The sequence below is a fragment of the Aquila chrysaetos genome, chromosome 2 (assembly GCF_900496995.4).
Source record: "Aquila chrysaetos chrysaetos chromosome 2, bAquChr1.4, whole genome shotgun sequence".
Classification (NCBI taxonomy): Eukaryota; Metazoa; Chordata; class Aves; order Accipitriformes; family Accipitridae; genus Aquila; species Aquila chrysaetos.
The window spans coordinates 67,613,819-67,637,304 of NC_044005.1; the positions used below are offsets into that span (position 1 = coordinate 67,613,819).

At 36.8% G+C, this 23,486-nt stretch overlaps 1 pseudogene; it reads right to left on the reverse strand.

The window, feature by feature from the left end:
- Nucleotides 1–2,103: 2,103 nt before the first annotated feature.
- LOC115334097 overlaps nt 2,104–23,486 on the reverse strand; it is a 62,438-nt pseudogene continuing 41,055 nt past the window's right edge.

Consider the following 23,486-nt stretch of genomic DNA (forward strand, 5'->3'; position numbering starts at 1 on the left):
TTTCGGTACTAACAGACAAGAAGAAAATAATGAGGTCATAATGGAACTACAAAGTAGTATGTGTTATCTTGTCAGACAAGGACTTGTATTACAATTTCATTCAGCTGAGCAAACTAAAAAAATACATTCTTAAATGAGGAAATTGAATGCCACTTCTTTCAACTGCTTTTGTTGAAGTGCAATCCTGAATTGTGATGCAAAGTTATTGATAAAGAGGCTTAATTTCCTGGAGGCCAGCTTGCATTCTGCGTGGGAAATATCTTGAAAATAGAACAGAAATCGGTGATGAGACATCCTCAGAGAGAAACACTAAGGTTCTTTTGGCCATTGAATCTTAAACATAGGGTCCAGTCTGCCCAAGGTTTTGTAATGAAATAATTCAGCAAAAGAAAGGAAGTTATGCTTTGGGCTTGAATCAGTGGGCTAAATATAGGCAACTTGTACTGTCTAAGACGCAGTAGGATATCCAAGTCAGATATAGGACTGGCATATAATAGACGATGTATGGAAGACCAGAGTTCTTCTGGACTATCAGCAAAGGACAAGTAGTATACCAGGATAGATCAGTAGAATGAAAATAGGGCTACAGATATTTGCGAGGCAAATGAATGAATATCCTTATTATTGGTGCAAATAATTCAGGAAAATGAAAATGTAGAGACTGTCAAGACACCTGAGATTCTGAGGAAGAAAAAAGTTTCAAAGAAAATGCAAATAGTGGCAGGTACTCAGTGACACAAATTCAGGAAAGGAGCAACACAAAGACACCTACTTTATGTAGATGTTTTACAGTGTGAGGTATTCGATATCTAAATAACATCAAGAATTTTGAATCTTTTTGGAGTCTTTAGTGATTGAATCAGATTAAAGTCTTGTTGATGGCTGAGTTATATCCTTCATTTGATAGAAAAGATGTTGCGGTGTATAGAGAAATACCTCAGTGACTTAGGCAAACAGAATGTCATCTTTCTTACAAAGGTGTTAAAAATTATTTGGGAAAGTTCTTAAAACTACTCACCAAATGTTGTAAATATAATTTCAGTATTTTATTGCTGCAGGGCATAGATTTGAGTTACTAAAGAATGATTTGTATAGAATTTATATAAACAGGATCAGACCCAATATTGACCCCTGGAGTACACCAAGGCCTCCAAGTACACCATTACTGGCCTCCAAGTAGACTTTGTTTCACTGAACACCACCCTCTGGTCCCAGCCATTTAGCCAGTTTCCAATCCACCCCACAGTCTCCTCATCCAGTGTATACATCAACAGCTTGTCTATGAGGATCTTATGGGAGACAGTGTCAAAGGCCTTACTGAAATCCAGGTAGACGATATCCACTGCTCTCCCCTTATCTACCAGGCCAGTCATTTCATTGTAAAAGTTTATCAAGTTGGTCAAGCATGACTTCCCTTTGATGAGGCTATGCTGACTACTTCTGCTGACTTTTTTGTCTTTCGTGTGCCTGGAAATGGTTTCCAGGATTAGCTGCTCCATCACCTTCAAGGATCAAGGTGAGGCTGACTGGCCTGTAGTTCCCTTCTTGAAGATAGGAGTAACATTTGCTTTTCTCCAGTCTTCAGGCACTTCTCCCAGTTGCCATGATCGATCAAAGATTATCAGGAGTGGCCTTGCAGTGACATTTGCCAGCTGCCTTAGCTCTCATGGGTGCATCCCATCACAGCCCATGAACTTACGTGTGTCCAGTTTGCTTAAATATTCCCTAACCTGATCCTCTTCCACCAAGGGTACATCTTCCTTACTCCAGATTTTTCCCCTGGTAAAAAAATGACAAACAAACCCCCCCCTCCAAACCAGCTGCAGTCTACAAGTTAGTTATCTATATACAATATAAATGTAGAGTACTTGTGAAATTTAACATTTTTATGCTTGTTGCAGTCTAAATAATTAAGTCAAATAGCTTATGAATATTTAAAATAAGATTAAATTCAAGAGCGTTCCTTCACTTATTTGTATAGCCTGCTGTAGCAGGCAGGTAAGTAGCATAACGTTCCATACTGCTGTAGAGTTTTGCCGTAAAATTGAAAAATCCCTTAATATGTATCCTTGGAATATTGGAATACAATCAATGTGAAGAGCATCATGCATAGAAAATGAGCTCAGGTGTTTGTCCGCCATGTGCTCCAGTTCCATTAACACTGTCTGAGGAGTGCTGGAACCAGAACATCACTTTCCCACACTGCACTCGTGTCATTACTGTCTAGATAGCACGTCCATGCTAGAACGTGTCTTGCTCAACCTGCATAGGGTGTTCAAACCACATAGAGAAAGTACTGCTGGAGCCATTGGAGGTAAACTTTGTCAGATTTTTAGCAAGGACAACCCCCCTAAGCGCTTCAGTTCAATTTTGACGCTGTATTCAGCTTTGCCACAGCTTGATCCATACATTCTCAGTCCTGCTCTTAAATGACCATTTGTCTACAGCAAAATGAGTACTGTCATACAGCCCTCTGTACCTCCACCGATTACTGTGATACACAGATGACTGGAACTGATGACATTGCTGAGGCACAAGTCCTTTTATTTTGTCAGCAGAAGCTCTAGTTTATTTGCAGCCATGTACCACAGGAATATGTTGTGAGTTTCCTCAACAGTCAGGCTACCTAGGTAATTCTGGCCTTGCAAGACTCCACACCCTGAAATGTCCCCAGTAATGCCCTCTCCCCATCTTAAACATCTGTGTAATTAGATGCCTCGTGGCTCTATCTGCAACTTTTGCCAGCTTCTCACTTTGTCATTTGTTATATTCAGCAACTACTTATGTCACGTCCAGTGGTTTCTCCTGATCTGTTCAGTTTGCTTAACCTCAGGCCAGGGTCATTTGTCTGTGTCCCTTAATGGAGGTATTCATGGGAAAGGACTCTGAGAAGATCTATATCAGAATGCATCTTATATATGAATCCCACATTGGCCACCAGTGGCTTAGATCAGTGATGGACCAATTTTTTGCTCTATGGACCTTTAACATCCAAGAAAACATTTCATAGATTACTAAACACTGTTCTCATGATTTAGTGGAAAACACTGGGGAAACAAACAAACAAATGAATGAACGTTCTGGAAAATGAACGGACTACTTACAAGATCTTCTTGTTAGGAATTGCAAATAGACATGAAATGACCATAAAATATATGATTGAAAAAGCCCAATCTATATAGTTATAGTGATTGGACAGGATATATCAGGTAGGTCCATGTTGTTGATTTCATTCTGGTCAACATTTTTAATTACAGCTATAAAAGGTACAGCATGCCTTCCTGTACACTTATAAAATCTGTGGCTCTTAGGAAGCTGGAAGAACCTGAAAGCATGTTGAAGAATAAAATCACAACTCTGAGTGACTTAGGTTATTTGGAAAATATAACAGTGAAGATAGTTCAGAGCTGCAGATAAGAAATTGGAAGTGAAATTGTGAGTATCTCAGTAGGTGAAAACGCTACAGAGAGAAATATTGAAATATAAAAGTGTAAGTTCCTGATGTACTGCTGTTGCAAAACCTGAGTCAGAACATGCTAATAATGGAGACAAATGCAAAGATATGGGAGATAATTCCTGTTTATTCAGCTTTCCTCAGTATTGATGTGACTGGATCAAAGTACTCCATAAAGTTTTGCTACCACATTTAAAGAAAGTTCTAAAGTAAAAATCTCTGAAGGAAGCAACAAGAACATGTCTGTCTGTTCTCTACTAGGTCTAGATATTTCTGCTTCTCCTCAGACCTGACGAAGAAACATTGTGCCCCAAAGTTGGTTTTTTTTCCCACTATATCAGTCTAAAAAGAGATTACCTCTCCATACAAATTTTGCCTCTCTTATCTCTTTATCATCCTAGTGAAAAGAGGATTATAATGAGGACCTTGACAATGCTTCTATTCTTCTTACAGAAAACAAAGGGTAATTGACATAATCTGCAGAATGAAGATAGGTTACATATTAATATTAACCTTCTAACTGTGAGGGTAAAGACGACTAGTCAGGTGATGTCCTGGTAAAACATCTTCATACTCACTATCAGCACATTGCAAAGTTTGTTTGCATTTATGTCAGTATCCAAACTGTTCTTAAAAATCTTTCTCTGTATATAGGAGATATAGATAAGATTGTATTTTACTGAAAGAAAATGCATAAAATGTCTCTAAAAGTTTGTTGTGGTTTAACCGCAGCCAGCAACTAAGCACAACGCAGCCGCTCACTCACTTCTCCCCCACCCAGTGGGATGGGGGAGAGAATCGGGAAAAAAAAAAAAAAGTAAAACTCGTGGGTTGAGGTAAGAGCAGTTTAATAGAACAGAAAGGAAGAAAATAATAATTATAATAATAGCAATAATAAAATAGCAATAATAAAATGACAATAATAAACATCATCATAATAATAAAAGAATTGGAATATAAAAAACAAGTGATGCACAATGCAATTGCCCACCACTTGCCAACCGACACCCAGTTAGTTCCTAAGCACCAATCCACTCCCCAGGCCAACTCCCCTCCAGTTTATATACTGGGCATGACGTCCCATGGTATGGAATACCCCTTTGGCCAGTTTGGGTCAGCTGCCCTGGCTGTGTCCCTTCCCAACTCCTTGTGCCCCTCCAGCCTGCTTGCTGGCTGGGCATGAGAAGCTGAAAAATCCTTGACTTTCGACTAAACACTACTTAGTAACAACTGAAAACATCAGTGTGTTATCAACATTCTTCTCATACGAAATCCCAACCATAACACTATACCAGCTACTAGGAAGAAAATTAACTCTATCCCAGCTGAAACCAGGACGAAGTTCTTTGCAGCCATATATTTACACAATTGGATTTTCTGTTTTTTTGCTAGGATTGTCCTTAGGGAATTTATCCCATTCTAATTTAATTTTGCAATAAAGACATTTTAAAGTAACACTTTAGGTCAGTATCTGTAAGGTAATAAATGTTTAATTTAATTCTTTGGACAGCTAACAAGTGGATTTTCTATGCCCTGTTTAACTCTATCTTGTTTACTTTTGACCCAATTTAATTAACAAAACATTTCTTTCAAATCTAGCATATAGACTAAGCTTTCTCTTACATATTAAAAATAATGTCACCATGCACTGCTGTCAGATTCATGGTCCAGTGCCACTCTAGCTGACATAGAATAATTTAGTATGCAGAGGAATCTGAATAGGAAACCAAAGGAAGAGCTTGTTTTCTTTAATTATTGAATTGATATAAATTATAATTAACATAATGGTTGGAATGTAATTACATTACCATACAATAATTTATTTTGTGTTTATGTACCATGTCCAATTTGCTTGTGTTAACCCCTAACCTGCACATTATGACTTGGCATTATGCATTTGTAATAACAGATGTTCATTTTATTTTTGTAATTACCTGAATATGAGATTTCAAGTAATTATTTTTGAAAATTTATTAATAACATAGAGTTTCAAAACATTGCTAAAGAAAAAAAAGTATCAATTTACAAACATTTCCTATACTAAATGTATCTGTTTTCAGATTTATTTTAATTAACTGTAACCTGCTGTTTGAAAAAACAGTGGAAACAAACTGAAATTAGAAGTAAACAGGAATTCCAGCAGAGCAATTTCATGCAAAGAATACTAGAAATATGGAATAAATTGCCAAGAGCACTGATGCGATCAGTATAAATGGATTCGTGGAGGAGAAGGGAGAAATTAAAGCTGCAGTGACAATACAGAAGGGTGAGAAGGAAATAAATTTAGAGAGCTTGCATGCTAGGGTCAAGCAACCTGACTTACTTAAGTAATTTCTTATTGATGTGTTTCCCTCACCAGTTCTATATGTAGATTCACAGTTTTACCATCAAAATCATTTGTTAACATAACAAAAGCTCAGACAAGGTCAAATTCAAGGTCCAAAAGTTCAAGCTAGGGAAGAGATCTTTCATTCTGGAGGCAGACAACAACAGTAGTTGTTGGGTGATTGGTGATTTGTTTACTATATATGCTGACCTAGCATTCTCAGTGGCACGCTTGGAGATTTAGAAAAGGAAATAATTCAGTTACACAGTACAGCAAGGCTGCCACAGGTCATGGCCATTAGTGGCCTACTAAGCTTTTTATTTGACACAACCTCATAGAGGAAAATCTTTTCGCTGATGATGGCAAAAAATAACATTTCAGCCACCACATTTCTTTAATTTAGAGACCTTGCTTTTCAGAGGGAGTGGGCTAATAATTAAGAAAAAAAAATGTTACCTAGGTAATTTTAAAAATATTTGAGCCTTGACTGGCATCTCATGATATCATCTAAATATCTGCAGTAATTAAATATTGCTCTCAGAGGATGTTTCATACACTAATTGGCAAATGCATCAACTGAGTAGCACTGGAATGGATGATAGCATCTTCTTCATTTCTTCTATATAGAACAGAAAAATGCTATGGGTTGGAGAAGGGATAGAAAAAGCTGCAAGACTGACTGCTTTCAAAGCATTCCTGAAAGGTTATCACAAGTTTGAAAAAGTTGTGTAAAGAAGTATATTTTGAAAGGTTATTTGCATTTTAATGAATACACATGAGAGACCAATTCAAGTAACTGTTTTCCCTGATATATTCAGTTTTTACAATGAAACACAACTCAAAAGATGTGTGTGTGTGTGTGTGTGTATAAAAATCATAGCTTGTTTTTGAAGAGTTCAGGAGCTGGACTGATTTGAAACATTTGAAAAATCCTCATTGGCCAAATGGAAACTCATTTTGTTCTACAATTTTTTTCACAGAAACCAATTTGGATAACCTTTTTCTTGTTGTTTGCAGCTAAGATAATTTTATAAAAGCAGCATTCTAAATTTTTACTGAAAAGTAACCTACTAGCATTTTTCTGACTCCCAACTACAGACCAGAGTGAGCCACATCTCTGTTCTCTTGACATTTGGCTAAAAAAAATAAGCATTTTTCTTCATGTGAGAAAAAGATACCAGGAGTAGAACCTTACAGGAAAAAGTCCTATTTTATCATCTTTATGTAAAACATCTTCAGGGGTTTTGGAATCCTAAGACCTGCTTAAGCAGATGAGAGTTAGTTATGTGTTAGCATCTGGTTTAACATTGCTTATGTGAGGAAAGTGCTTACTCATTAGCTGTAACTCTCCTTAAATATAAAAATATTTAAAAATAAATAGATATGTATATACTAAGTTTTGTGGTTTGGGTTTTTGTTGTTGCTGTTTTTTGAAGTAATTTTAAAGATACAGGTCAAAGTTAGGGTATAGGCAGAATTTTGGATGCAGTTTCTTGGTTTACAAACCTGGGCTCTACTCCTCCAGGCTACACACTAACTCTTACCATGTCTTAATGAGTCATTGCATGAAGTTGAAAGTTTAGTCAAACTAGATTAGGCCTTTATTATATTAGATGTTTTGTCTCATAGGAAAATTTCAGTGCTTTATAACTCACACTAGATGATTGTAATACAAGTTGAGTGACATATATGCCTATGTGACTTTTAAATTGCTTGAAAAGATGAGCTATTGATAGATAGCTACTAAAAATCACTGTAAACAGCTTAGATTGTCAAACTAGGGAACGGTTTATTGAAAAGAGTAGAGCAAAAATTCCCTAATGATTGTACTACATCAAGAAAAATTATTTGGAGCCAGTATGAGACTGCAGCAATGCTTTCCATCTTGGGATTTCATTGCAAGGCTCATAATTTCCAGCTCATTGTCACAAACCCTTAACTCATGGAATCAAGAGCTTATATGAGAATCTACCTGTCATATTGGCAGAAAAATGCTTGGAAATGCAAATTAAATGTGCTATTAAAACTGAAGAACTAGAAGACAAGGGGAAAACATGTAAAATCTTCTGTTAACTTCACAATTGTTAAACCAGTCTATGAGTTTTTAAAACGAGTCATGCTTTTTTGAATGCCTGTGGCTGCCAGTATACAGAATTGTGTTTCAGTCCACACTTTTGTATTCCAGGTTTGTCAGTGAAACCAAAATATAATCTGTGTTTCTGACAAAAGGCTTCCCATTACCCATTACTTATTTTCTCAGTTTGGTTTTAATTAAGAAGATCTTCCATATAGCCAGAATTTTATATTTGTCCATGACACAGCGCTGTCTGTCAATTTGCTTCCTTTTCTTCCATCATTAGTCAAGACTGAATTTGAGTAAGTGCACCGGCAGAAAAATAGTGTTGAAGAAATAACATTAGGTTTGCTAACTTGGATACTCAATAGTTAGGAAATTCAGAAATTGTGCTTCTGCATTTCTAATTTCTCTCTTTCTTGTCTATAATGCAGTTTTAATTATGTGATTGTATTGTGTTTGGTTTTTTTCCCCATTAATATTTGCTGTATTCATCACACTAGAGGGACCTCCTCAGACTGAGGCTTTATAGTTAAGGAAGCTATTGAAGTTTAGAAACATGAAGTGGATGTACCATAGGAGCTCAGAAAAGAAAGACAAAAGAAAAAAAAAATACAATTTTTTCAATGAATCCTGTGATTCTAAAGTTGATCTCATTAAGTGTTGTAGATATGTGTTGTAGAAATAATGAGCAGAGCTGGGAATTAGAACTTCACAGCAAAAACTATTATGGTAATTTAAAATTATTTTTAAAAATCGTAGCAAATTCTTTCAATTGGAAAAAATAGCCACATCTAGAACTAGAGTTTACAAATTTTCAGAATAACATTTCTTTGCAGATAGTAGGAGATTTAAGCCACTTTTTTAATCTCCTACTGTCCAAATCATGTGAGGAGGGGGTCTCCTGATAGGTAATCCCGCTGACACTGTTTCCTTCTGAAAACAAAACTCAAAATGTAATTGATCAGGAATGTGATACCAGATGTGAAGACTAGGGTCAGAACTGTTTGGAGGAAGATCCTGGTCTGTGAGCTTCTGCTTATATTGTTTATATGAAGTAGAACACAGTTTACAGGAGGGATTTCAAATGCCTTTCACGCCATCTGTTCCTTAATAATCCACAGTCTTTTAAGGATTTTGTAAATTTGTTTTTAGCTTTGCCAAATTACCCATATTACAAAAACCCCACATATTTTTCCCAGTTTGTGGGTGACTTGCTTCCAGGCTAACAGACGGCTCATCCACACCCATTCATCTCTCCTCAAGTTTGTGACTGCAAATTGTCTGCAACTCCAGATTTGCTCTGAAGCATAAGATCTATAGCACTGCAAAGTACAGATATGTTTGTTTGTAAGGGAGACTGTGCATTTTTTCCTATTCTCTAACAGCATGACCATGACGGATATAAGTAAATATTGGCCCAAGACAGTAAAAAAGAACTTTGACTTCCATGTTTCATATTAAATGTCAAGTGTGCTTTGAGACAAATCCAACATCAAACAAGTGGCAGAAAAGAGAGAGTCTAAATGTGTATACAGATCACAAGGGATGTGGTACATTTTCCATCTAATCTATTTAGTTTTGCATATATCTCCCAATACCAGGGTATATAAGCACAGCATGATCCATAGGTTTGCACATTGCTCAAGATGTATGATCAGATCTCAGAAAACAGCAAATGCTATCAATAAAACATGAAGTAAAGTTAATTACAGGCTTCCATTCAGAGTCACCCTGCCGCTCATGGCCCATTATAATGAATCATTCCTAACATGTAGGAGAGATTGACAGAGATTTTATAAACTTTCCATTCTCCAAGTTTTCCGTGTGTAATAAGTGCCTGCTGTACACTAGGAAAATGATTAAGTATCAATTTCATGTAGAACAAGGAATAAATGTTTAAAAGACTAATGAGACACTATTTTTACTGCTTAGAGTACTGTGACTAACCAGTGAGTCAGATGAATGCCTCTTCCATTTTAATTAGTCATTGGATGAGCCTCTTTTTTTTCCTTAAACTCTCTAATATTTTATTAAGTAACTTTAAACTTTTCAGGAATGCACTTTTTGAGTGATGAGACCAACAATTTCTTTTTCAAAGGTTCTGCTGGAATAAACATGTATTACATGTTTGTTTGAACTTGTGGGAGTCTGAAAGTAAAGTCATTTTACCTTGCCAATTCCTTTTAGGAATCTAATCAAATGACTGTCTTCAACTTCTGATGTGACATTAACACAATTTGGTATCTCTAAAGAGAAAGTAAAGTGTCATATTCTCTCCTAGTATAAGTCCACATGTATATGTATTTGTATTTGTATCCACATGGATTTCAAGCCACCATACCGCAGACCCAATGTATATAATACCTGTCTTGAAGAAGCCAAGCATCTATATTAAAATTTGTCTAAATAAATGCTTTCATTAACTTTAATGTCACATTTATTAGGAGATAACAAGAGAAAATTTGACATTTATGCTTTGGAAGTAGCAAGACAATTGATATGTGTGGTGTTTGACAAACATAAGATTAATAGAAATGCTTATTTCATAGTCATGTTAGAAAAAAAAAATTCTGTGGTTTTCTTTGCTGTATTGCATTTCAGAAGCCAGATTGATTTAGAAGGGTAGTTTTCTGCTGCCTTTAGAAATAGCTGTTAGGTAGCAAAATAAGTTACATTAGACAGTATAAATTAGATTTGTTTTAGAAGATTAGAAACCAGTTAGACCTCAAATAGTGTTGTTTCTCTCAAATTCTAGGAGGTTATATGTGAGACAATGTGGTATGCTTAAAGAAGTTAATACTTACTGGCCTGGAGGCCTTTATTTTTTATTACAAAGGAGTGCAAATAAACCTGCTTGTTAGGGCAAAAATTTAAAGGTCAGTCCTCAGATGTCATAAATCATAGATCTAGGAAGAAATAGATTAAGGAAGCCCAAAATACTGGGTCAGCATCAGCAACACAGCAGTGTTTCTTTAATTCTGTAACAAAGAACTGATTCCAGTTATTATTCTGTTCCTCAGGGAGTAATTTAATACTAGTTCAGCTCTTAAGAAAAACATGATATAAGTTATAATTCTAGAATTTTATTAAGTTTTGGTTCTTACTCTTATAGATCCATATTAATTTTACTCCTTTCTTTGGTTAAACAGTGTATTTCATTTCATTTTTGTCAAGAGATAAGTTGATGTTTCTTAATTCATTTTTAAATCAGTACAGATTAACTTTATTTAAATGCATGTATAATTAATAAGAGCCTGTTTATGCAATTTTAATATTATGGGCTCATAGAACTGCATGAATTTTGAGAGGTCATTTATCCTATGTTCAACAGGGATCCATATTTATGTCACTCCTAATATATATTTCTGTATGTTTCCAGTTTTGAAGAGCGATGCTTTCCAGAGCAATCTAATTCAGTGCTCCACTACCTTTGCAAAAGATACATTTCTTCTAATAGCTAATCTGAATCTTCCTCACTGCAATGCAAAAGTGTTATCCCTAGTTCTGTCTGCCACAGGCATGAAGAACAACTCTCTTTAGGAAAAAATTATGTATTTATGCATTGTGTATATCATGAATATAATCTTGCAGTTGTCTTTTTTGCCTGTAGTCTTCTCTGCCTCAGGCCAAGTAACCTAGGTCATTCAGTTGTTCCTGAGAGGGCTTGCTAATAGACCTCTCATCATTCTTTTTTTCCTCTTGCTTTGTTGCAGCTGATAGGGACTTTCTTGATGTATGGTGCCCAGAATTAGAGACAAGGCTACAACTGTGACCTTACATGGGCTAGACAAAGCAGAATCTTTATAGACTGTGAAGCAGACTAGTTAAGCCCAGCTCTGTTCTTGGGCTGATTCCATTTATCAGTTCTGTCTACTAAACGTACTTTGTATCTCCTTGTTCCCACTAAGAAAATTCTTACTTGTTATTCTCATTAATAGACTCTTCCCAGTGGTGTTTAGTCAGAGAACAACATGTAAAGGGCACAAACTGAAACGCAGGAAGTTCTGTCTGAATATGAGCCCCCCTTTTTTTTCCTGTGAGGGTGATTGAACGCTGGAACAGGTTTCCCAGAGATGCTGTGGAGTGTCCATCCTTGGAGACAGTTAAAGTCCAGCTGGACACAGCCCCAAGCAGCCTGCTCTAGCTGACCCTGCTTTGAGCAGGGGAGTTGGAATAGATGATCTCCAGAGGTCCCTCGCAACTATTCTGTGCCTCTGTGAAAATAATACCAAAGTACAGGTTATACATACAGGACAGTCCTTCTTATCAGAATTAGAAGAAACGAAATTCTCTGTCACCGAAATCTCTGAGACTTTTCAGTCATGGGGAGTGTAAAGTATGTTTTCTTTACTTTTCTAAATCTAAGATTTATACAACTCTAAGTATAAAGGTTGAAGTAAATCCTTATGAAATATTTATTGTGTTAACCAGTGTACAAAAGTGATTAGCAAGCTCAAATATGTTTAATTAAATGGTATATATTTTTTATGAAAAAGGAAAGTTAAGTTTGAATTTGGAAACATGCAGGCTTATCAGATACACTGTTGAATGAGGAAAAAAGGGATGTTGGTTCTCAGTGCTTTAACAGTCAACAGAGTTTTTCATCTTGCCAAGCATAAACCTTTTACTCACTTTTAAATAGGCATTCAGAACATATTTTTGTCTTCTGGTGTATGACCCATATCTATTGTCCATCACATTAAATGACATAAAATGCTCATTTCTAAAGAAAAAGTAATCACTGACACAGTAACTGCTCCCCTGAATGTGATTCTTCATGTGAAATTATGCTTACTCCCATTTCATGAAAGATCATTATACACTTATTACAATACCCTGATAATGTGCTCCCTTCAGAACAAAGCCATGATTATAGTTGTATGTGTGGTCATGTGTGACTGTGAGTTGTTAGAGAGAAGCTTAGAGAAAGACAAGCAAGAAATTTTTTTCATAATGTAGATGTATTGGGTTTGCGTGGTATGGTTTTGGTAGCAGGTGGGGGGGGGCTACGTGGGTCGCTTCTGTGAGAAGCTGCTAGAAGCTTCCCCTGTGTCCGACAGAGCCAATGTCAGCTGGCTCCAAGATGTACCCGCCGCTGGCCAAGGCCGAGCCCATCAGTGACAGTGGTAGTGCCTCTGGGAGAACAGATTTAAGAAGGGGAAAAAACCTGCCCACCAGCAATTACAGCCGGAGAGAGGAGTGAGAACATGTGAGAGCACCAGCCCTGCAGACCCCCAGGTCAGTGCAGAAGGAGGGGGAGGAGGTGCTCCAGGCGCCGGAGCAGAGATTCCCCTGCAGCCCGTGGGGAAGACCATGGTGAGGCAGGCTGTCCCCCTGCAGCCCAGGGAGGTCCACGGGGGAGCAGATCTCCACCTGCAGCCCGGGGAGGACCCCACGCCGGAGCAGGGGGATGCCCGAAGGAGGCTGTGACCCTGTGGGAAGCCCGCGCTGGAGCAGGCTCCTGGCAGGACCTGTGGCCCCGTGGAGAGAGGAGCCCACGCTGGAGCAGGTTTGCTGGCAGGACTTGTGACCCCGTGGGGGACCCACGCTGGAGCAGTCTGGGCCTGAAGGACTGCAGCCCATGGAAGGGACCCATGCTGGAGCAGTTCATGAAGAACTGCAGCCTGTGAGAAGGACTCACATTGGAGTATTTTGTGGAGGACTGCCTCCCATGGGAGGGACCCCACGCTGGAGCAGGGGAAGAGTGTGAGGAGTCCTGCCCTCAAGCAGGAAAGAGCAGCAGAGACAACGTGTGATGAACTGACTGCAATCCCCATTCCCCGTCCACCTGCGCTGCTGGCGGGGAGGAGGCAGAGAAAATAGGGAGTAAAGTTAAGCCCAGGAAGAAGGAGTTGGGGTGGGGGGAAGGTGTTTTAAGATTTGGTTTTATTTCTCATTACCCTACTCTGATTTGACTGGTAACAAATTAAACTAATTTCCCCAAGTTGAGTCTGTTTTGCCCGTGACAGTAACTACTGAATGATCTTCCTTTCCTTATCTCAACCCATAAGCCTTTTGTTATATTTTCTCTCCCCTGTCCAGCTGAGGAGGGGAGTGATAGAGCAGCTTCAGTGTGCACTTGGTGTCCAACCAGGGTCAACCCACTGCAGTAGACCATTAATATTTTCAGTCCTCTAAACTAAGAACTAATCACCGCACTTCCATCACTACTTTGATCATTTTGGATTTGCTCTGGTTTAGTTTCACAAGTAGTTATCTTATTTGGGTTGAAAACCAAATGAAACAGAATAAGATTTTCCACTGACCTTGAAAGATGTAGTTGTTGGACTGATTTCTAAAGTTGGATCTTATTTTCAATGATGACATATTACAGATATGGTGTGACTTGTGTCTGATCACAGAATAGAGTTTGGAAAAGCTCAGCCTAGGAATAGCAGTACTGCAGCTGTAACTAGATAGGTTATTTACAATAGTTTTGCAATCATGTTTACCGTTTAGCTGCCAATATCTTGAGTTATTCAAATATAAAATAGCTAAAAAATATTTTCTGATTTTTGTCCCCACTGATGTTTAGAATATGAGGTTATTTTAGCTTTTTTCTTTTCTTTGTTTTCCTCCTTGAACATGTTTACTTAGTCACACCCAAATATTTTCAAAAGATCTCTTCTGTTGCCACTGTTGGAGGCAAATTACAGGGTCCAATGGACCATAGGTTCAACCCAGGATTTCTTATGTTCCAGCTCTGTATTACCCCCTTGGTCAATCATTCTGTACATTCAGATCATCTCTTGTGTGCTCTTGCTTTTGTCAGTTTTGATGCCTGTAAATTTGACGCCTGCTCTCACTTCTGTTTCAGCTTATTTTTCCTAATAAGGAATGAGTTTTTCCAAACCTATTCACAGGTTTATCATTTTCTACTCTATCTATATCTTCCAAAAAAGGATGCCTGCAGAGACATATAGCAAGATATAACTGGGTTGAAAGGAACTATATTGCATTAACCGTGCTGTATTATAGAATAGAAAGATCTGTCAAGGCATATGGTTTGCCTCATAAACTGTAGGATCATGTGATCCATTTTTTATGTGCTGGAGGACTACACAATTGTTTACTGCCATTAGCAATGGTTTTATTATAGCAAACAATGGAGAATTTTGGAATTTATTGTAGTTACTTGTGGGTGTTAGTGTTACATTTTTATTTCACAGATTTACGGTTACATCTATACTTGATTTGAGTGACTAAAATACAAACGTACCTTTTTGCAAAATGCAAAACTATGTTACAGTTTGATTTCTGTATGTTTCAGTCAGTACCCCACATCGTCTTCTAAGACACTTCATTTGCTGATGGAAAGTTGATGTGTATTTTCACTTACCAGAGGTATTTCAAGAACTGCAAATCCTTCTGATTTTTCTGAAACAGATGTTTCAAAATATGATTGCCTTTCTCATCAAGATAATTCAGATCAAATGCTAAGAAGGAGAAAGCTCAGTTAAAGTAGCTTTTTCTGCTGGTTGCATGAAAGTCGTATGATGAAAAGAATTATTTTTAAAAATGTTACATTTATATTTTATATCTTTCTGCCTTCAACATTGGTTGCAGTATAACAAAAGGTAATAGAGTGTTTTTGTCTTCTTTTAGACGAATGCATACTTTATGCCATAGAATATTAAATTGGATTACATTTTCTTTTGCAGAACTATCCACAATCGCAACAAATAAAAATACAGTGATACAAATGGGAAACTTCCCACTTTTAGGGATAACTTTTTAAAAAAGAATAACTTTGAGAAACTTAATTTCATGTTGATGGGCTGCTACTGAGCTGCTTGAAAATCAAATTCCTTAGTTTTATCTTCAGAGGGCACACCAAATGCAAGGCTTATGCTGATGTATGATATTATTAAACAGATCTATGTACTGGAATTTTACTGCTATGGACACTGAATCTAGAACTTAATATATGAAGCTCAGCTAAATTAGTAACCAGGAACAAATTAACTGTATCTAGCTGTTTGTTTATCTTCCTATGTATCTTAACTGCAAGTGGTTTTGGTTTTGTTTTCAAGAGCAATAGAGCATGGATAAATTACTCTTAGATTAAACAATCTCTCTTTTAAATCAGCTTTTGAATGGGTGGCTGAAACCATTTTTTCTTATTGCAGCTCAGCTTCTTTTTACAGAATTTGCAGGGTTTTGGGATTGAGGGCAGATGCAGCTCTTCCAATGAAGGTGGGATTGGTAAATCAATATGTACTAACACTAGCTGAAGTTGGCAGTGGATATGATCACCGTCTATGACATCAGTCTTTATTTCATTGACGTCTGCATAGGGTTTCCAGAGCACATTTATGATGTCATGGTTTTCCTCCATTCCAGTTCTTGTTTCATCGAAAGCTGGAACTCAGCTTGTAACCTCTGGATGATTTCTTCATAACTGATCTCTATCTTTCCCCACTTGCTCCAAGGCAGAAAGAACCTTAGTGCTTCTTTTGGCTGTGTGTATGGTAGATTTTGGCAAAAAAGGCTGTCTCCTTTCTTCTCTTCATAGGAAATCACTCCTGCTTCTTTCAGCCCTTTGCTCTTCACTATTTTCAGTCATCATTAAACCTTCTTTTAATTTCTTTTCATTTCGAGGGATGTCAAAACAATTATCAGTTAGATATTCTGATTCAGATTTTTTCATCTTTCTGTCTATTATACATAAAATTCTAATATACACACATTTTTTCCTTACTACTAGATTCCCCGTTGATTAATTCGTTTCCTTTCTTCCTCCTATTTTTTCCTGTTTTACTAAAATAAAATTGTTTTAAACAGTTATATAGCTGCAGTACTTCACAGTTATTTATGCTTAACTGCGCAGTTTTCTTCCACTTGTGTGTATTTTCCTTTACTCTGTTTTTCATAACATGAATGGTTTTCAAGCTAAACAAATAATTGATGGTGTCTTCTTATTGGCTGGCACAATTAATTTGGGTGAACTCCCCACAAATCAATATATCCCTCTTTTGTATTGTAAACATGCAGGTTGTTCTTCTCTGGCTATTGATATTCCCCTGCTCCCAGGGTTTTCAGTATTTTCAAACTATTTGCCAATAATAAAGTCAAAATACAGTACATTGCAGCACTTTAGCTGGTGTAGGAACATACCCAGACGTATATGAAATGTAATAAGGAAAAACATGGAAGAGTGTGATTCACTGTTACCCTGTCCTACAGTACTAACTTAAGAGATTTTATTTATCTATTTTAATGCTAAATGGAGCTATTTGGTAAAACAGCTGAGTTAAGCAGAAATCATATACTCTGGGGTTTATGTACATTAAATATGTGAAATTATCCACTTTCATTTATCACAACACAACTGAGTTTTCTCTGGCACGAGCCAGGTAATTTCATTTCTTCACTGAGTTCACTGAGAAAGTATTAATAAAAATAAAGATTTTTCTTCCATAAAACATAAAAGAAACAACGTAGATTAAGAATTATTTTAAACTGAATAAAATAGGTAGGGGTGAGACACTAATAGCCATGGAAAATAAAGTGCTGTATATGTAAAGAAGCAAACAACTTCTGTTTGATTCCATACCCCAGACAGTGAAGCACTTATTCTTGGTATGAGAGAATTAGTTTCAAATCACTCCAGGACTCTAAGCTAAAAAGTACTCTGGAGTGGACTTCTGTTGAGTTTACTTTGTGGATTATTGAAATATTTATTCATGGAGTGGCATAGGACAGATTCTTCAAGATCATGAATAGGCCACTCTTCCAGACGTGGGAGATTGTTGCCATCAGACACTTCCCGAGGGCCTGTGGGAAACCAAATGCTCCCTTGGGCATCTTTATGAATGATACATTATAAAAATATGTGTTCTTGTGTATATGTGTGTGTAATACATATTTAAGAGAGCAAAACTAGAAGATATATGTATGGAGTTGCAGGCTTGTAAGAAAGAAAAAAAGAATCTGCAACGTTGTGAAATTTCATAATATAAGAATACTTTAACCTCACACCTCTAAAAAACTGATCAAAGCCTTGCACTTCTAAAGGAGAGAAGAGGGGATAATAACATTAACCACCTCCCTTCAGATCTTCTGCCAGAAACCCTTGTATTTGTTATCTTACTGAACCCAGTTACTTTTCCAAGTAGTCTTCTAATTATTATCATGCTTCCTCACTATGAGCCCCTATGCTTGATGCCATATGTTATAAGCCAAGACCTACAAAACTAGCTGAAATTCACTACCTACTTACTTAAGCTAGATTTCTTTGTTGTAGTAGTTCTCAGCAGTCTCTGCGTAGCTTTCCTACTTTGATGATTCACTTTGTTGCAGCTTTAAGAACAGCTGCAGTAATCAAAAACTAAAGAAGGGTACTAGTTTTTTTGTTGCTTCCAGTTTATGAAAATTGCAGTTGACACCGTAATTTTGTCAACTGAGAGAATCAGACACATGAAATATTTCTAGAAGGATCAATACTCAAGCAGGTACAGCTTGTGAAGTTACTGAACTGAAGTAATTTTTGGAAATTACATTTTAGTTGCTGTAAAAAGTGGAAGATGAAATAAAAATTTATCATTTCCAGGTGAAATGGTAGGTTGGTTATTGTTATTAGAGCACTAGAACACCATACAACTCTCCTTAGAAATGTGCAACCTATAAATCAATCGTATTCTCCTAATTTTGAAAAAAGTTATGTAAAAATAATTTTAATCAGATACAAGATTTCTTTATACTTGCTTTTCAGTCTTGCAAAGGCATTCAAAGTAGCAGCTGAAAAAGCATATGCCTTTAAAAGAGTAAAAGTCCCTTTCGATGTAGAGAAAAGGGATCTGAATAGTTTTTAACTGTTCTTCCTGACATTATTTTTCACAGTACATTAGATACTTTCCTGTTATAATATCTCTTCATACCTAGCCTATAAAATAGATGAAATTTGTTGCAGTGGGATGCTTTTCATTTCTTGCTGCCAAACTTCATGTGACAATTCTTCGTCTACTTCCTCTAGTGAATTTGACTACAAAAGAGATAAAACATTGGGGCAAAGATGAAAAAAAAACCCAAAACAACCCCAAAACTTTATGGAACTTTAAGAATGCAAATAGACCATTTTTAGTCTATAGCCAGTTTATTTATAAATACAGACTTTTCTGCAGTGCTTGATAACACACTGTCAGGTAGCACAGACTGTTTTTCTTTGCTAAGCCTCTGAAGGACTGATTTTATTACACTCATTTTGCACAAACTTTACAGAAGAGGCATTAAGATGAAGAAAATATGTCGTTGGCCTAATGTCATACTTGAAATCTAACCTGAATCATGATCACTATGCCAAACTAAAGATTATTTTGCATTTTAAACAGTTCAAAAAAAACCCCAGAACAGGACAATAATGTAAAAATACAAATGTTTGAATTATTATCATGGAAGATTTTGGCTTTGAAACAAAGTTTTGTGATCTGCATGCTTTTCAGTGGTTCAGAAATACTGTGTACACAGAAGCTATAACTTAGGAGTTCTGTGGAACAAATGTTTAGTGGCTTAATTTTTGAGAGAAGAAAAATTGATATTTTGATTGTCCAGTCCATGACACCAGCATCTGAATAACTAGTTCAACTTTCTACACAGCAGTTCTTCAGTTTTTGCTTAGAAAGAGGAAAGTACTTGAAAAGGTCATTGTATTTGTTCAGTATGTGACTTCAGAAAAATACCGTCTGTTAAGGAAGAACACAACACTGAAAGACAGCACAGCAAGCCCATGAAGTGACGAGCTGAACCTATAAAGAAATCAACGTTACAGAGGTTGATGGAGATTTACAAGGATGAGTTTATACTGGAGGTGAAAATGGTCAGGATCTCTTTCCCATCCTCTCACTTCTTTTTAGTGCTACTTAGTATTGTGCAGCATGGGGTATGGTTGTAGTACCTTTTGGAATAATCATGCTAAGATTAGTACACTAATGACACAGGAAAAAATATTTTTATAGTAATTCATATAGGCAAATTTATCAGTAGAAAACACTCACACAAGCACATCTAAATGTCCTTGAGTCAGACAGTGGCCTCTAAGTCAGTGGTACTCAGCACAAGAAGACCTCCATGGAGGCCATTGCATTGTATTTGTAGCAATCTCCACCAATTATAGGGGTCAGAGGTGCCCTGAAGACGGCTAATTCTGGCAACTTGGATAACACCATGCTGAATTTTTTAAGTTGCTACAAAGGCAGTATGGGAACCTGAAGTGTGAAAAGGCTGAACCTGAAACTCAGAGCCTATTCATCTCCTAGATTTGACAATGCCCTTCTCCTATTCTCATTTCCTGTTAATGGAATAAAACCTAAGTGTATTTGACTAGTAGAAAATGAGACATTTGTTGTAACACGTGATTCTTTAACTGATTCATGTAATGAATTTTAGGAAAAAAGATTTTCTACAAAATTGACAACATTAGTTACAGTACTTTGAATGTGTCTATGATAACAACCACAGTATGATTAAACTATGTTTTTTAATCTGATTTCTACAGGGTTTGACTAGAGTGCATTTGCTACAGAATAGCAGCAGAAGAACACCAGCCTGCCTTGTTTCCACACTGGCTCTCCACTGATCCTTCCTGTTTATTCAGCAACTAGTTCAAGAGATGAAAAGCAGAAATTATTTTAGTTTTGGTTTACATGAAATTTTGATCTAGGATGTTCCTTAATTCCACTAATTTAAACTTTGGCTCTTAAAAGTTAGTCTTAACCCAGTTCGAATTTAAGCAGGCTATTAATAGAAATATTTTGACATCGTCGGTGTTGTATTTGTTTTCAACACAGATTTCTTGCCATGGTCATCTGGGGCAGTCGTGTCACGTTCAGATACTTTTCATGATTTTGGAAGAAGAGTTCTTTAAAGTCATTTAGGTGCTATCCTATCAGATGTGAACCTGGAAATGGCTTCTAGCATATCACTGGTGAACATAGTAAATAAAGCAGAGACTAACAAAATGCTTGCCAGCATGCCAGTCTTCTGAAATGTCCAAGTGCTGGTTTTATTGGACGTAACTCACATGGCTTTAGAACTGCTGTAACAACCTAGGTAGGAAAATATATAGATGTCTTCTGCAGAAGGTATTATAGGCCTCTGAAGAGTCAAGAACAGAAACTCCAGTGCTGTTCTTTATCTGAAATCTACTTTTACAGTACTATGGGCCTAATACTCATCATGAACAATGCTTCCATCTGGTGGGATAGATACTGTAGCCTATGTCTCGTTTAGCAAATTACTGCTACTTCATCACTCAAACATCCAGCAATTTTTCACTGTCATCTGCTGCATGCCTGTCCTCCTTCAGTTGTTCCTCCAGAAAACCACTGTCTTCCAGTCATTTTCAGCATCTCCAGGATCTTCAGGATCTTTAGAAATTTTTTCTACAGCTCTTATTGATACTTCCTTATCCACATTGAGACTACCAAGAGTATAAGGTCTTCCAGCCCAAAGCTATACTGCAACTACTGAAAGGCAAACTGAGATAGTTACAGAAAGTTTATTAATCAATATGCAATCTGTTTTTCTTTAGCTTTACTAACAGTCTTTAAAATGATTGCACAGGGGCTGAAAACAGATATTGTGTCTAGGTGAAGAATGTACGGAGGTCCTGCAATTAAGGAAGCAGTTCAGAAATAGTCAGCGACTTTTGGATGGGGAGCCAGGAAGCAATCTAAAGAACAGTGGGGAAGAAGCAGCCTCAGAACGGATGTGGCATCCTATACTATGGGTATGTTAAAGTTCACCAGAAAGTTAAGCCTATCCTACATATCTAGCATCTACCATAGCAACAGGTTGCACCCTGTGGGCTGGAACATTTGCATATTATTTAAATAAATATTTATAATAATAATAATAATAATTTTAAAAATCTTACCATTTTTAGATAAAGGGATTATTTATCCCGGATCTGTGCAGAGAAGCTTACCAACATCCTCATGAACAGTATTCATTAAAGAGTTAAGTAAAATTTAAAATACTCTGGGCTTGATTCAAACAGTCATAGCTCCTAAACTGAGCTCCTTAGATTCCCATTTGGTGTAAGTTCATATAGCTGTGAATGTAGCTGCACTGTGCTAATTTACTGCAGCTGGCAATCTGTCTTACTGTGCTCTACTTTGGATGAAAACAATAACGATTCTGGCACCATCTAGAATTCTTTATTATTCCATTTACATAAGTTGCTTTCAATTAACCAGAGCAACTTGTCTTGGGGCAACAGAAGTGAACCTTAGGCTCGGGGAAAACATGTGATTTGCTCCCCATTTCCCCTTCCTGGGATGGCACTGTGGTCTGTAAGCTGTGTTGTCATGGCATGCCTGTCTCTTGCTGTCTGTCTTTATTATGGTCACAGCAGCATGCACTGTTCATAGCTGCACACTCAATTGCTTGTACAGACAAAACTAAGTAACGAAAAGACCTGCTGCCACAGTGTAATTAATCCTCTGGAGTCCCATAGGCAACAAGCAACTGCACAAACAGCTGACTAATCTGCCAAAGTACGCATATATCTCGATTTGCAACACGATCAGCTGTCTGCTGGTATTTATATACTTAATTGTTAATTGTCCTTTGTCATATAGTAGAAGTGAACTCTTAGCCTGGAATAACTTGGAAGCCACTGTTCCTTGCCTGCGTATTTTTACAGGGGATTGTCTATTTCTAACCTCTTGACATACCTCCTCTTCCCTTTAAACATGACAGGGCAATACCCTCACCTCACATGAACAAGAAGAGAGTAATTTTTTATCAACTACCCTTTCGAGTTTGGTTTTCATTATCCTTTGTATATTACCTTCAGCAAACTTTTTAAAGCTATATTCTCTATCATGAATAATTTAATTGCCAAAGTCCACATTAAACACTTTGGACTGAAGCAAGTCAAGTACTAAAAAATACAAAGAAAAGAAAATAAACTTTCCATTTTCTTGATAGAGATCTGACCTTTGGTGTATAATAACCACATACTGTGACAAATGACCTAAGCTGTAAACCTCTACACGTAATAATGATAGATTTGTTTAGATTTTTTCTGACATTAGGCAAACTATGTAATGATAAACATGCTGTTAATACAGAGGGCACATTTTTACATTTTCTTGAGAAAACATGATATTTTTTTCTCCTTCCATTTAGCACTAACAAAAATAAATGGACGTTTTGTGCCTATAGTCATGATTCATAAATGGGCAGTAATTCAAAATAGACTACTATTTTTCTCAATTAAACACAATAGTATTTGCTGAATTTGGTAGAACTTCATGTGAAAAGGAACAGATATACTTGAGGTCATAGGAGAGCTCTTTCTTCGGAAAAATATTAGATCACAGCAATGCTTTATTCTTAATTGGTATAACAATATTGTAAGAATTTCAATTACAATAGGACTCTTGAGTCCACTGAAGTCAGCCAACCAATGATATATATTTAAGGAGGAAAAAAAAAAAAAAAAGATCTTTGGAATATATCTTTGGAATATATCTTTGGAAAGATTAAATCAGCAAGAACCTGTCCTGGGAGCAGAAAGATAGGGGATAAAAGGAGAACTGCTGAACTCTAAACTGAATTGCATTTTCTTAAGGGTATGAAGATAAAAGAAAGGAAAAGGAAAATAAAAGAAAAGGCACAAAAGA